Source organism: Phacochoerus africanus, chromosome 2 (assembly GCF_016906955.1).
Source record: "Phacochoerus africanus isolate WHEZ1 chromosome 2, ROS_Pafr_v1, whole genome shotgun sequence".
Taxonomy (NCBI): Eukaryota; Metazoa; Chordata; class Mammalia; order Artiodactyla; family Suidae; genus Phacochoerus; species Phacochoerus africanus.
Window position 1 is genome coordinate 114517760 of NC_062545.1, and position 15955 is coordinate 114533714.

A 15955-nucleotide genomic window follows, 5' to 3' on the forward strand; every position below is an offset into this window, starting at 1 on the left:
GGAGATGGGAAAATAGGAGAGGGAGGGAAAGAAAACAATAAAGCAAAAGTAGTGAAATGTTAACATTTAGGGAAACTGAGTGAAACCTATGGGATTTTTTGGTTTTTGCAACTTTTCTGTTAGTCTCAGAATGCACTTTTTTTTTTGTCTTTTGTCTTTTTGTTGCTATTTCTTGGGCTGCTCCCGCGGCATATGGAGGTTCCCAGGCTAGGGGTCCAATCGGAGCTGTAGCCACTGGCCTACGACAGAGCCACAGCAACGCAGGATCCGAGCCGCGTCTGCAACCTACACCATAGCTCACGGCAATACCGGATCGTTAACCCACTGAGCAAGGGCAGGGACCGAACCCGCAACCTCATGGTTCCTAGTCGGATTCGTTAACCACTGCGCCACGACAGGAACTCCTTTTTTTTTTTTTTTTTTTTTTTTTTTAAAGGGCCGTACCTGTGGCATATGGAAGTTCCCAGGCTAGGGGCTAACTCAGCGCTGCAGCTGCCAGCCTACACCACAGCCATGCCAGATCTGAGCCACTTCTGCAACGTACACCACAGCTCATGGCAGAACTTAACCCACTGAGTGGGGCCAAGGATTGAACCCATGTCCTCACTGACACTAGTCGGGTTTGTTACTGCTGAGCCACAACGGGAGTTTTCTGCGCATATTTTTTTATTTAAAAAAAAAAGTGTGTTGAATGTGTTTTTATTACAATCTAAAAGTTTTTTTGTTTTTTTTTTTTTAAATCCAGTAAGTATTCTACCAAAACAAAGAAGAGGAAAAGAGGTGAGAGGGGGAGGAAATGACATGAGGCCCTCCACGCCATCCTCCCCACCCAAGAGCCAAGGCCTCTTTCCTGCGGGATGAGCAGGCCAGGGGAAGGGTGAAGCCACACATTAGTTTAACTTGATGATATCAAGCTTATCTCCTCTAGCAAGAGAAAAGTGAATAAATTACGGAGTTACATGAACTATGCATGAATTTTTACACAACACTGCTTGAAAAAGATACAGTACTCAGTGAGCACTCCTTCCGTCTGGGCTGCAGACCCCCAGGGTTGACCAACCTCACTTCCCTGACACAAGAACATACAAATGGTGTGAGCAAGGCCAGTGTAGAGGGTGGAGGACTAGAATTAAGGTTTTGGAGCAGGGATTTGCCATGTCTAACATTTATGCCAAAGGTAGTTCTGTAGTAGAGTTGGGACACAGGTGCTGGCCAGCCTCAGGCAAAGCTATGGAGCTGGGCCTCTCCAGGCCAAGGATCAGAGGAGCTGGCCGTTTACCACCTTGCTTCCATTCTTGATTACTCCATGAGTTCACAACCCCTCCCTTTCTCCTATCACCCTACTGCTCGTGGGAACAATGAAATTCTTCCTGAAGTGACTGAAACAAGCCCACCTAGATATCAGGTCAGCAATCAGAACAATCCCTTGAGTTCAGTGTGTTGTTTTGTTTTCCTGCCCCACCTGCAGCATTTGGAAGTTCCCGGGCCAGGGATCAAACTCACAGCAGTGACTATGTAGGACCCTTAACCCACTGCACCGCAAGGGAACTCCATGTGTTCAGTGTGTTGGCTACTCTCCAGGTTCCCATAATCCTGTGGGGCAGATGGAGAACCCCTGGTGGGGTAAGACCTCCAGGATACAGAGTGGCCACATTGTGGGTGGGCTGGAGTGCCTGCAGGCAAATAGAGCGTCTGGTCCCCAATTCAGTAGCTTTGAACTCTAAGGCCCCTTAGAGCCCTATCAGCCTCTGTAACTATTTTTGGAGCACTTAGATTTTTCTGCTTTTACAGAAGTGATGATTGGACTAATTGTAAGCACTTCTCCCACTTTATCCATCAACAACCCTTTCCTCCTTTTTAATTTCCCTTATCCATTCCTGGAACTTCTCACTTATTCTCTGCCACTCCCACACAAAGATCCAACCTTTGTAAAATAGCAAGGTATTGGAAATAACCTAAATACTTATTCTAGAGAAACAGGTAATAAAGCAGACCACATCATTATGAAATACTAGACAACTTCCCTTTTTTTTTTTTTTTGCTGCTCTTTTTAGGGCCACACTCACAGCATATGGAGGTTCCCAGGCTAGGGGTCAAATCAGAGCTGCAGCTGCTGGCCTACACCACAGCAACACAGGATCCAAGCTGTGTCTGCCACCAACACCCTAGCTCGCCGCAATGCTGGATCCTTAACGCACTGAGTGAGGCCAAGGATCAGCCTGTGTCCTCATGGATACTAATCAGATTTGTTTCTGCTGAGCCACGACAGGAATGACCACATTATTATTGTGGGTGCTAATTAGACACCTAGAGTAGTGTACCTGATAGTATTTAGGAAATAAAGACAGACAACGGACAGGAAAAATACAGATTACAAAACTGTATGCATACTATAATCATGAGAATATAAACTGCATGCATGGGTAAGGTCTGGAAGAGAACCTGAACATGAGAATCATTCCCTTTTGGTATTAATATTTACTTGGGGTGTGCCATGTGACAGGCCCTGTGCTAAGAGTGGCTCTGGAAACATTTCTTAATCCTCACACCAACCACATAATAAGGTAGGTACTATTGTTTCTCCCTTTTGGTTGAAGAGAACACAGAGAAGCTGCTGGTTACACAGTTACTAACTGGCAGAACCAGAACTTGACCCCATGCAATCCAGTTCCACGTTTCCCTTCTAGTACTCTACTGACACAGCTGACCCTTGAAACTCACAGGGTTTCGGAGAGCTGACTGCCCTCAGGGTTAAAAATTCGGATATTACTCTTGATTACCCTAGAAGTTAATGACTAATAGCCTACTGTTGAACAACCGCTTTACCGATAACATACACAGTGGATTAACACATATTTTATATATGTGTTATATATATATAAACACAATAAAGTAAACTAGAGAAAAGAAAATGTTACTAAGAAAGTTATAAGGAGGGAGTGCCTGTCGTGGCTCAGTGGAAACAAACCCGACTAGTATCCATGAGGATACAGGTTTGATCCTTAGCCTCACTCAGTGGGTTAAAGATCTGGAGTGGCCGTGAGCTATGGCATAGGTTGTAGACATGGCTCGGAACCTGCACTGCAGTGGCTGTGGCGTGGGCCAGCAGTTCCAGCTCTGATTCAACCCCTAGCCTGGGACCTTCCATATGCTACAGGTGTGGCCCTGAAAAGCAAAAAATAAATAAATGAAGAGCAAAAAAAAAAAGAAAAAGAAAGTCATAAGGAAGCAGAAATACATTTATAGTACTGTATTTACCAACACTGTAATTTTCATGGTCTGGTTACAAGATGAATAGTCTGTCAGCACCTACATCAATATCACCTCATATAATACAAGACACTATAGATGCTGTATGTATTACTAACAGTAGACATCAAAAGTGAAAAGATAATGTGGAAAAGAAATTCATATTTATTTACAGGTAGAACATTTTGTGCATTGAAAACCAAGCAGTAGCAATATGATTGCTTTATGGTAACCTAGTATAAACAGTATGATTGCTTCACAGTAGCCTAGCCTATACCTCAATGGGTGAATCATTATAGAATTTTTATGCTGAGCATATTTCAATTATATTTATAAAATAGTATTGGAAACTCTTACTTTTTTCAAAAAAACGCTTACCTGTAATGATCGGTTGATATTCTGTTTCTCCAGTTACCAGGGAAGGAGAAAGCTACATGATGCATCTCCAATTTTTTTCAAATTGTTGCTCCTTTCCAAAAAATTTTCCAACATATTTACTGAAAAAAAAATATATGTGGACCCACGCAGTTCAAAATCCATGTTGTTCAAAGGTCAACTGTCCTAGTAGGGTAGTTTCCTTATACAACTCTAGCCTATCCTGTAAGCTAAAACACTGCAGATAAGTTCCTCTTTGTGTTTTTTTCCTGTTACCCTTATTCTTTATTACCTAAAAATTTCAAACAAAAACACTGAAATCAACATGACCACATTTGATCATGCTACATATATGTGTAATGTGTACGGTTTTAAAATCAGATCCATTTTCATTAGGGAATTTTTCCAAGGCAAAGTTTTCTAATGACAGGGAGAGAAATACTTGCATGTTAGTTCCACTGAAAAAAAAGGTATTTAGCTTCATCTGGGAAAACTTAGTGATTATGTGAGATTTGATCTCTTGACAAGCAAATTCAAAAGGTGTATGCCAGGCAGTTCCCTTGTGGTGCAGCATGTTAAGGATCCAGCACTGTCACTGAAGTGGCTTGAGCTGCCACTATGGCGCAAGTTTGATTCCCAGCCCAGGAACCTCCATGTGCCACAGGCGAGGCCAAAAAAAAGAAAAGATGTAGTCCAAAACAATGACTCAGATAAACAAACTCTGTATCTTGCTTTTATGTCCTAATTTAGAATATATTTACAGATAACATGATATCTGGGAATGCTTCAAATTAATAATAAATCAAATAAAATAATCCATAAGGACCTAACAGTATAGCACAGGGAACTCAACATTCCGTAACAACCTACAAGGAAAAGAATCTGAAAAAGAATGGATATGTGTATATGTAAAACTGAATCACTTTGCTGTGAACTGAAACTAAAAACATTGTAAATCAATGATACCTCAATAAAAAATTTTTAAAAATAGTGAATGGAAGTATGAATAGGACAAGGATGCCTATGTGTTACTGAACACCGAAGCTGTATGATGGATTTGTGGAGGTTCATTTTACTATTCCACCCACTATTGTGTATGTTCAAAATGCTTCATAATGAAGGGCGTGTGTGTGTGTGTGTGTGTGTGTGTGTGTGTGTGTGTGTGTGTGTGTGTGTGTGGTGTGTGAGCGGCTTGCAGCAATTCCAGGACCAGAGATAGAACCCAAGCCATAGCAGTAACCTGAGCCACAACAGTGACAACACCAGATCCTTAACCCACTGCATCACCAGACAACTCCAAAACCCACAGTCTTAAGCCTTACTGTAAACAAAGATTTGAAACATTACATACAAAAATAAGAATGACTTTCTATGAACTGTAACTAATAAGCATTATTTCCTATTAAAAGAGAAAGAGCCCACCAGTGCCTTCTCATCAGTGGGAGAATGTCACATGTAATACTGATGTGATTACAATCCTCAAAAACTATTTTTTGGGAATTTATCATTTTATGTACCAAAGAATAGAAGAGTAATGGGAAAATATGATTTTTAAGGCAGTTAAATTTTTTAAAGTCATAATGTAACTTATTCCAAGTAAAATTTCAGTAATATAGCTTTTAACTATCAAAGTATAAATTTCAAGAAGTTTAAAACATGACTTAATAACAAGCATCTGTCAGGGACATACTCAATTCATTAATAAGGGAATTAGGATATTAGAGCTGGTTCCAAGGAGAATAAGATTGGTAAATATATAATTAATGGGAAAAAAGCATGCCAAAATAAGCCTCTGGTTAATACTGCATAAGATAAGTCAACTGTGAGCTTTCAGAGTACTTTTCTAACAGACAAAATCATTTGCCTGTATCCAGGACAAATATCTATAAGTTAATGTTAATTTTATGGACTCTGGAGATGTGGTATACATATACAATGGAATATTACTCAGCCCTAAAAAAGAATAAAATAATGCCAATTGCAGCAACATGGATGGACCTAAAGATTATCATCTTAAGCAAAGTAATTCAAAGACAAATATATGATAGGACTTACATGTGGAATCTGAAAAGAAATGATACAAATGAACTTATTTACAAAAAAGACTCAGGACTTTAAAAACAAACCTATGATTAACAAAGGGGAAAGGCATGGGGGGAGGGGAGGATTAGGAGCTTGGGCTGGCATATGCACACTATGATATATGGAACAGACAGTCAATGGGGACCTGCTATATGGCAGAGAGAACTCTATTCAATGTTCTGTTGTAACATATGGGGATGAGGTGTGTATATGTTTAACTGAATCACTTTGCTCTGTAGCAGAAATTAAAACAACATTGAAAATCATCTATATTTCAATAAAATTTTTCAAAAAAAATTTTATGGACTCTGGGCCCTAGTCAACAATAAATAATAGGCTAAAATCACATCTCTTGGAATCTGATGACTTAGCAGGTGTGTTAGACAATGTTTTAGTGTCAAATATGATTTTGAAAGGGCATGCAGGGCTCTTTGCCTCATTTCTAAGTTTTAGATAATTTTTCTTAGTATAGACCTCATTCCCAACAACTATGAAGCATTGCAGTTCTTTTTATTTCCAAGTCTCAACCAGATTCTGCATATTATCATTTCACTTCAAGTTCAGCAAAACTGGCAAGGATATACTGAAGGTTGTCTTTGTGCCCCAGTTTCTATTCTGGGTTCCAGGATGCCAGAATAAAGAAAGCACTGTCCCAACCGTCTGGAAAGGCAAGAATACAGACCCACCTGCCTTCCACCTGCGTGTGCAGGTTTGCATGTCCATTGGTGTTTTCAGTCTCTGTAGGCATAATCCCTTCCTGACCTACATCACAGGTTTGTTCTCTTGTTCATTTATATCAAAATAAATGACAACACTTGGCCACAATAATGGCACATCAGCACAAGTTCACTCATTTTCGCCTCAAGTCTGGAACTATGTTTGTATGTCCCACTACAAATCTAGGAATGGGCTGTTAAGTTTCCCTTTTTCTGGGGTCTTACCTCACTTGCAGAGTTTGCTGAACTGATCTATAATGGGAATCTACACTCTTCACAGGTAAGGCCTGTTTCCCCAGGCTGCACCAGTCTTGAGGTAAAAAGGTAATTTTTAGAAGTCTGTCTCTGGCTCCAATCCCTACAGGCTTTGGGGATGAAGACTACCACTCTTTGTCCTTTAAAGTCACCCCCTAAACTATCTCCTGTTCTCACTGGGATGCCATATCCTCCATTCCTCAGCTGCTCTTTTGTTTTTTGTTTTGTTTTGCTTTTCTTAGGGCCGCACCTGCAGCATATAGACGTTCCCAGGCCAGGGGTCAAATTGGAGCTACATCTGCAACCTACACCACAGCTCATGGCAATGCCAGATCCCCAACCCACTGAGCAAGGCCAGGGATCGAACGTGCATCCTCATGGATACTAGTGGAATTCATTTCCACTGAGCCACAACGGGAACTCCTCAGCTGTTCTTCTGAATCATCCTCTGGCTGAAGAGCTACCTGCAAGAACCTCGTAATTTCCACTGTAGCTGGTGTCACCTTTTTCTATTTTTGGATGCACCTGGGGCAGGCGGAAGCTCCTGAGCCAGGGATTGACCCACACCACAGCAGCAACCTGAGCCACAATAGCGACAACACCAGACCCTTAACCCACCTTACCACAAGAGAACTCTCTGGTGTCAGCTATTAATGGCATTGTCACCCATGTCGAGACCTGTCACCCACTGCCCCTAAAGTTACTGATGCCTTTAAAGCCAAAGATGCCCTGACGTTGCTGGGCATCCAGTGTTTCACCAAACCTCCAGTGTTCCACCAAGACAGATCATTTTAGCTACCTCTGGCAAACGGAGCGGCAACAATGCTGATACCCAGGTCTGGTTATATAATTGGCACAGCCTGGTGAAAAATGTTAATACAGAGTTCCTTGCCAAAAAGAATTATTAAGAATTTCAAGGAGTTCCTGGGAGTCCCCGTCGTGGCGCAGTCGTTAACGAATCCGACTAGGAACCATGAGGTTGCAGGTTCGATCCCTGCCCTTGCTCATTGGGTTAAGGATCTGGCGTTGCCGTGAGCTGTGGTGTAGGTTGCAGACACGGCTCGGATCCAGCATTGCTGTGGCTCTGGTGTAGGCTGGTGGCTACGGCTCCAATTGGACCCCTAGCCTGGCAACTTCCACATGCTGCAGGAGCAGCCCCAGAAAAGGCAAAAAGACAAAAAAATAAGAATTTCAAGGAGTTCCCATTGTGGTGTAGAGGAAACGAAATCTGACTAGGAACCATGAGGTTGCGGGTTCGATCCCTGGCCTTGCTCAGTGGGTTAAGGATCCGGCATTGCTGTGAGCTGTGGTGTAGGTTGCAGACGAGGCTTGGATCTGGCATTGCTGTGGCTCTGGCGTAGGCTGGTGGCTACAGCTCCGATTAGACCACTTAGCCTGGGAACCTCCATATGCAGCGGGTGCAGCCCTAAAAAAAAGGACAAAAAGAATTTAAAGACAGTGACAGAGAGCATTAAACCAAGCACAGGACCCTGCTGAGTGCAGGACCCTGGGCAATGGCATACGTCATGTGACCACATTGCTGACACTCTCAGAATATCTTAAAGGTTATGTCCAAAAGAATTAATTGCTTCCTTCACTTATGTGCCCTGCAGTGTTAAACTGGGCTTAATGCTAGCTCAACCTCTTCAATAGTGTATGTCTAAGAACAAAAAAAACTCTTCTGGTTTGGTTGTTACCGTTGTTCTTATTGGAGCTGCTGTCCATTTCCATCACCTGCTCCACTGGACCCAGGCACAATGTACCAGTGCTGTACTCTCGGTTCCCATGGTTTTCCCCCAACCCCACACACAGCCATAGCCCTGAATCTGAACTTCTCTTTCCTTGGGGTGAGTTCCTGTTAGCAAAGTTCCTCAGCCTTTTGCAAGTGAACTTATGGTAACCCCTTGCATCCTCCTCCAGATAAATCAAGCTCTCAAGGCACCCACACAGGGATCGATGTGCCCAACAATTCTGGCAGTTTGATAAGTAGAAGCCAGGGAAACCACTATGTCAAAGCCGCCAGCAATTTTTGGAAAACCAGACATTTACATATATTTTTAAAAAAAGGGGGGGGAACCAGATATCCACATATATTAAAAAAAGGGGGGGAACACTCTAACACCATACACAAAAATAAACTCAAAATGGTTTAAAGTCCTAAACATAAGACTGGATACTATGAAATTCTAGAGGAAAACAAAGGCAGAACACTCTCTCAACGTAAATAACAGCAATATATTTTTCAATCCACCTCCTAGAGTAATGAAAAAATTTAAAAATTAATGCATGGGACCTAATTAAGCTTTACAGTTTGTGTACAGCAAATGAAACCACAAACAGAACAAAAGACAACCTACAAAATGGGAGAAAATCTTTGCAAACTGAGCAACCGACAAGGGATTAAGCTTCAAAATATACAAACATCTCATATGGCTTTATAAAATTTTTAAAAACCCAAGTAAAAAATGGTCAGAAGATCTAAGCAAACATTTCTCCAAAGAAGATGGATGAATGGCCAATAGGCACATGAAAAGATGCTCACATCACTAATTATTAGAGAAATGCAAATCCAAACTACAATGAGGTACCACCTCACACCACTCAGAATGGCCATCATGAAAAAATCTACAAACAGACGCCGGAGTGGGTGTGGAGAAAAGGGAAGCCTCCTACACTGTTGGTGGGAATATGAGCTGGTACAACTACTATGGAGGACATTAAAAAAATAATTAACTACCCACATAATCCAGCAATACCACTCCTGGGCATATATCTGGAGAAAACCAAAAATTCAAAAAGATACAGGCACCCTGATGTTCATCACAGCACTATTTACAATAGCCAAGACATGGCTAAATGTCCATCAGCAGAGGACTGGATAAAGAATATGTATACATACATATAAACACATTTATATACATATATACATGCTTATAAACATCTTAAAGATGTTTAGGTGCATACACACAATGGAATATTACTCAGCCGTAAAAAAAGAATGAAATAATGCCATTTGCAGCTACATGGATGGACCTAGTAATTATCATACTAAGTGAGGTAAGTCAAAGACAAATAACATACAGCACCACTTATATGTGGAATCTTAATAAAAGATGATACAAAAGAACTTACAAAACAGAAACAAACTGAAATTTTTTGTTATAGCATTTTTTTTGTCTTTTTTTTTTTTTTTTTTTTTTGCTATTTCTTTGGGCCGCTCCCGCGGCATATGGAGGTTCCCAGGCTAGGGGTTGAATCGGAGCTGTAGCCACCGGCCTACACCAGAGCCACAGCAACATGGGATCTGAGCCGCGTCTGCAACCTACACCACAGCTCACGGCGACGCCGGATCATTAACCCACTGAGCAAGGGCAGGGACCGAACCTGCAACCTCATGGTTCCTAGTCGGATTCGTTAACCACTGCGCCACGACGGAAACTCCAAACTGAAATTTTTTTAAGGGCCACACCCATGGCATATGGAGGTTCCCAGGCCAGGGGCCCAATTGGAGCTACACCTGCTGGCCCGTACCACAGCCACAGCAATGCCAGATCCAAGACACATCCGCATCCTACACCACAGCTTGTGGCAATACTGGATCCTTAATCCACCAAGCGAGGCCAGGGATTAAACCTCAACCTCATGGCTCCTAGTCAGATTTATTTCCACTGTGTCATGACAGCAACTCTGATTGAAATTTTTTGAAACCAAATTTGTGGTTACGGGAGGGGAAACATGGCTGGGGGAGGGATAAATTAGGGGACTGGGATATGTACACTACTACATATAAAATATATAGTTCAGGTACGGCCCTAAAAAGACAAAATAAAATATATAGGTAACAGAGACCTACTACATAAGATAACTTCCTCTATACTGTGTAATAACCTATACGGGAAAAGAATCTGAAAAGGAATGGATAAGTATGTAACTGTTTTGCTTTACTGCAGACCTGGAACTAACACAACTTTGTAAGTCAACTATGCTCCAATAAAATTTATTTGGAAAAAAAAGTCAGAATTTTTATGTTTAAAGGAAAGGCAAAATTCAACTTTGATGCTAAAGTTTATCTTTTTTTTTTTTTTTTTTTTGTCTTTTTGCTATTTCTTTGGGCCGCTCCCGAGGCATATGGAGGTTCCCAGGCTAGGAGTTGAATCGGAGCTGTAGCCACCGGCCTACGCGAGAGCCACAGCAACGCGGGATCCGAGCCGCATCTGCAACCTACACCACAGCTCATGGCGACGCCGGATCGTTAACCCACTGAGCAAGGGCAGGGACCGAACCCGCAACCTCATGGTTCCTAGTCGGATTCGTCAACCACTGCGCCACAACGGGAACTCCTAAAGTTTATCTTTTATTTTGGAATATTTCATGGCTATTTTAGTGTTGCAAAGGAAGCAGCCAGACCCTGCACAAGAATAGGTGGCTTGAATCTGAAGGGGTGTCATCACTGAGGAAGGAGCCACGTATCTATGAGATGCTGAGAATGGGAGGAGAGGACTTCCTCCTTCCTGGACATGATATTGTGATTTATAATAAGGAATATACATGTGGTCTTCATTCCCCTTTCTGGCACTGGGCTCCTAAAATCCTTACAACTTTCTAAGTTATGAGAGCAAAAAAATGTGTCTTTTGTTACATTAATGAAGTCACTTTTGGAAAGCTGGGAGCTAGGTACCAGGAATACCAACTATATGATTATGGAGTTGAAACTTGGGGGAAGGAGAGAGGGTGGAGGTTGAATCAATTGCCAATGGACACCTATGTAATGAAGCCTCCATAAAATCCCAGAAGGATAGCATTGGAGAGCTTCTCAGTTGATGAACACATTTGAGGAAAATGATCTACTTGAAGAGGACATGGAAGCTTGCACTTTCCCCCTACCATGGCTGACACAAGTGCAACCTTGGGATAGATAGCAAGACAAGTTCACATCATCTAGGCAGTCTCTGAAAAACTTGTGAATGAGAACCCAGGGGGAAAATCTATCTCCATTATAGAGGTGAGAACTGTATTATTTGGGTAAAAAGGGAAGGTGACCCCTACCAGCTGGAGAAGTCTGAGACAACTGGGTTACATATGTTTTGCCCAACTCAGATATTCTCCTTTCAGGGTTGGTGCCTGTAATCTATCCTGGGATTTCTGGCTCTGCTGCCCTTGCTTTTCCCATGACATAAAATCTGCCCAAGTTAGGAGTGCCCTCCAGAGCAATGGCAAGTAAGTGAACGTTTCACATGACTCTTTCTCTAGATCTTCTGTTAAATTTTTTATATCCATACCCAAGATGAAATAATTTGCCCGCAGCACTAGAAAGTTACAAAAAAGATTACTCTGAGAGGAGATGTCACAATTGACACCACAGAAATATAAAGGATCATAACAGACTACTATGAACAATTATAGACCAACAAATTGGACAACTTAAAATAAACGGATAAATGTTTAAAATCATACAACCTACCAAAACTGAATCATCAAGAAATAGAAAACTGAACAGACCAATTACCAGCAAGGAGACTGATTCAGTAATCCAAAAGCTCCCAACTAACAAAAGTCCAGGACCACATGGCTTCATTTGTGAGTTCTACCAAACATTCAAAGAATAATTAACACCAATCTCTCCCAAACTCTTCCAAAAATAGATAAGGAAGGAACATTTTCAAAGTCATTTTACAAGGCCAGCATTACCCTGGTACCAAAATCTAACGAGATCACTGTAAGAAAAGTAAAGTAGGAGTTCCTGTCATGGCGCAGTGGTTAACGAATCCGACAAGGAACCATGAGGTTGCACGTTCGGTTCCTGCCCTTGCTCAGTGGGTTAACGATCCGGCGTTGCCGTGAGCTGTGGTGTAGGTTGCAGACGTGGCTCGGATCCCATGTTGCTGTGGCTCTGGCGTAGGCCGGTGGCTACAACTCCAATTGGACCCCTAGCCTGGGAACCTCCATATGCCGAGGGAGCGGCCCAAGAAATAGCTAAAAAGACCCAAAAAAAAGAAAGAAAGCAAAGTAAACTATAGGCTGATATCCCTGATTAACACAGATGCAAAACTGTCAACAACAAATTAACAAATCAAATTCAACAATACTTAAAAGGATCATACACCATAAACAAACAGGATTTATTCCAAGGATGCAAGGACGGTTCAACATTCACAAAGAAATCAGTGTGATACACCACAGTAACAAAATGAAGGACAAAAATCACATGGCCACCTCAACAGAGGCAGAAAAGGCATTTGACAAAATTCAACATTAATTCATGATTTAAAAAAGAAGGCTCTCAACAAATTGTATATAGAAGGAATGTACCTCAACATAATGAGGGCCATATATGACAAGCCAACAGCTAACATCATATTCAACAGGGAAAAGCTGAATGTATTTCTTCTAAGATCAGGAACAAGACATGGTTGGCAACTCTCCCTACTTATTTGACACGGTATCAGTAGTCCCAGAAAGAGCAGTAGGCAAGAAAAAGAAGCAGAAGATACTAAACCAAAAAGAAAAGGCAAAGTTACAGATACAAAATTAACAAAGACCAGTTGCAATTCTATACACCAATAATGAACTATCAGAAAGAGAAATTTTTTTAAAATCCCACTTACAATCGCATCAAAAGGAGTAAAATATCTAGGAATAAATTTAACCAAGGAAGCAAAAGACTTATACACTGAAAACTCTAAGATTGATGAAAGAAATTGAAGACCCAAATGCAAAGATATTCCATGCTCATGGATTAGGAGAATTAATATTATTGAAATGTCTATACTCCCCAAAGCAATTTCAGAGTCAATGCAATCCCTATCAAAATTCCAACGGCATTTTTCATAGTAAGAGAACCAATAATCCTAAAAGCTGTATGGAATTAAAACAGAGCAGGACCTTAAGGTCCTCCCCCTACACCATGTCCTCCACCTGCTCTTTTTTTTTTTTTCTTTTCTTCTTTTTATGGCAATGCCGGTGGTATATGTAAGTTCCTGGACCACAGATCAAATCACAGCTGCAGCTGCAGCCTACACCACAGCCAAAGAAATACAGATCCTTAAGCCAATGAGTGAGGCCGGGGATTGAACCTGCATCCTCACAGAGACAACATCAGGTCCTTAACCCACTGAGCCACAACAGAACTCCAAACCTGCCTTTTGTCTATAGAAAAACTTTAGTTGAAGAATAAGTTTAATCAGAGAAGTGAGAAAATATAGGAGCAAATGAAAACAGTCAAATGAGACCAAGTAATAATTTAATTATTAAGCAAAGTCAGGACTTTTACTTCCTTCTCGAGGGTTATAGATAAAAGATTCTGAGCCATATCCTGTGAGCTGTCTTAATAGATAGTGAAACTCCTATAAGGTGGAAGAAGTTAACTACTTGTTGATCAGACTGTAGCCATGAAATAAACTGCCACCATTCTGAGATTTAGCCTCAAGAAAATGGGAACTGACCCTGGAACTAAAGATTAACTGTACTTAAAATAATCAAAATTACAGTAATCAGGCCACCATATGACCAATTTCAAGATGATTGTCGGAGCTGACTGTGCTGTTTCTAGATGTAGTCCCCTCCCTCCGCCTATAAAGGCTCCGGCACACTGATTGACAGTGGCGTGAGTTGGTCTTTGGACAGGGGTATGCCCTCTCCACCCACTCCCCTATTGAGGGCATCCGAAATAAAGCAAACTTTCCATTCCACCAACTTTCACCTTTTTATTGGCTTTAGAGCAGCGAGCATCTGGACTTCACTTTTGGTAACAAAAGGCCCTGAAGAGCCAAAGCAATTTAAGGAAGAAGAGGAAAGCTGGAGCCATCACAATTCCCAATTTCTAACTATATCATAAAGCTATAGTAATCAAGAGAGTATGATATTGACATAAAAATAGATACATAGATCACTGCATCAGAGTAGAGTCCAGTAATAAACCCACACATATATGGTCAATTAATTTATGACAAAGGAGGCAAGAATATACAATGGGAAAAGTATGTCTCATCAATAAACAGTGCTGAGAAAACTAGACATCCACATGCAACAGAATGAAACTGGACCACTGTCTTGCCTCATACACAAAATCAACTCATGGGTTAAAGAATTGACCATAAACTCTGAAACCGTAAAACTCCTAGAAGGACAGAAAGGGTAAGCATCCTTGACACTGATCTTGGCAATGGTTTTTGGGACTTGACACCAAAAGCAAAGGCAACAAGAACAAAAATTTTAAAATGTGCCTACATCAGACTAAAAACCTTCTGCACATCAAGGGAAACTATCAAGAAAATGAAAAGGCAACCTACAGAATGGGGAAAAATATTTCCAAATTTTACATCTGATAGAGGGTTAATACCCATTATTATACATATAAAGAACTCACACAACTCAATAGCAAAAAAAAAAAAAAAAAAAAAAAAACAATGCCTGATTAAAACAGGCAGAAGAGGAGTTGGCGCTATGGCGCAATGAGATTGGCAGCATTTCTGGAGCACTAGGATGCAGATTCAATCCCTGGCCTGAGGTTGCAACTATAGCTTGGCCAGGAAATCCATGTGCTGCAGGCGGGCCAAAAAGGGAAGGAAATAAAAACAGGCAGAAGATCTGAATAGCATTTTTCTGAAGAAGAAATAAATATGGCTAACAAGTATAACAACACTGCTGATTATCAGAGAAAAGCAGACCAAAACAACAGGAAGATATCAGCTCACACCTGTGAGAATGACTTACCAAAAAGTATACAAATGAGTATTGGTGAGGACATGAAGAAAAGAGAACCCTTGTGCATTTGTTGGTGGGAAGGCAGATTGGTGCAGCCACTACAGAAAAGTCCGGAAGTTCCCCAAAATATTAAAAATAGAACTACCATATGACCTAGCAAATCCACTTCTGGGTAGTCCTCCTAAGGAAATTAAAACACTAACTTCAGAAGATATGTGGAATCTCATTTTACTGATTATTTATAAGAGCCAAGACATGCCAACCACCTAAATGTCGAGTGATGGATGAATGGATAAAGACAATGTATATTAGGTATGTATGTGAGTGTACGCATACAAATGCAAGCATACATACATGATGGAATATTATTCAGCCATAAAAAAAAGAAAATATTGCATTTATGACAAGATGGATGGAGCTTGAAGGCATTTATGCTAAGTGAAATAAAACAGACAAAGACGAATACTGTATGATCTCACCTGTGAAATCTAAAACTAAAAGAAAGACCAAACTCAGCGGACAGATTGGTGGTTGTCAGAAGCAGGGCCAGTGGGGGATGGGAAAAATGGGTGAAG

At 41.1% G+C, this 15955-nt stretch overlaps 1 protein-coding gene across 2 annotated transcripts in view; it reads right to left on the minus strand.

Annotated features, from left to right (window-relative positions):
• Positions 1–15955, minus strand: part of GCNT3 (glucosaminyl (N-acetyl) transferase 3, mucin type) — an 88672-nt gene that overhangs the window by 44359 nt on the left and 28358 nt on the right. Inside the window, exon 1 of one of the 2 annotated variants that reach the window (XM_047766219.1) lies at positions 3628–3712. The exons of the other annotated variant lie outside the window; for it this stretch is intronic. The gene's annotated coding sequence lies outside the window, so the exon portion shown is untranslated. Of the gene's footprint in view, positions 1–3627; positions 3713–15955 lie in introns of those variants that run through there. 2 annotated transcript variants of the gene reach the window in all.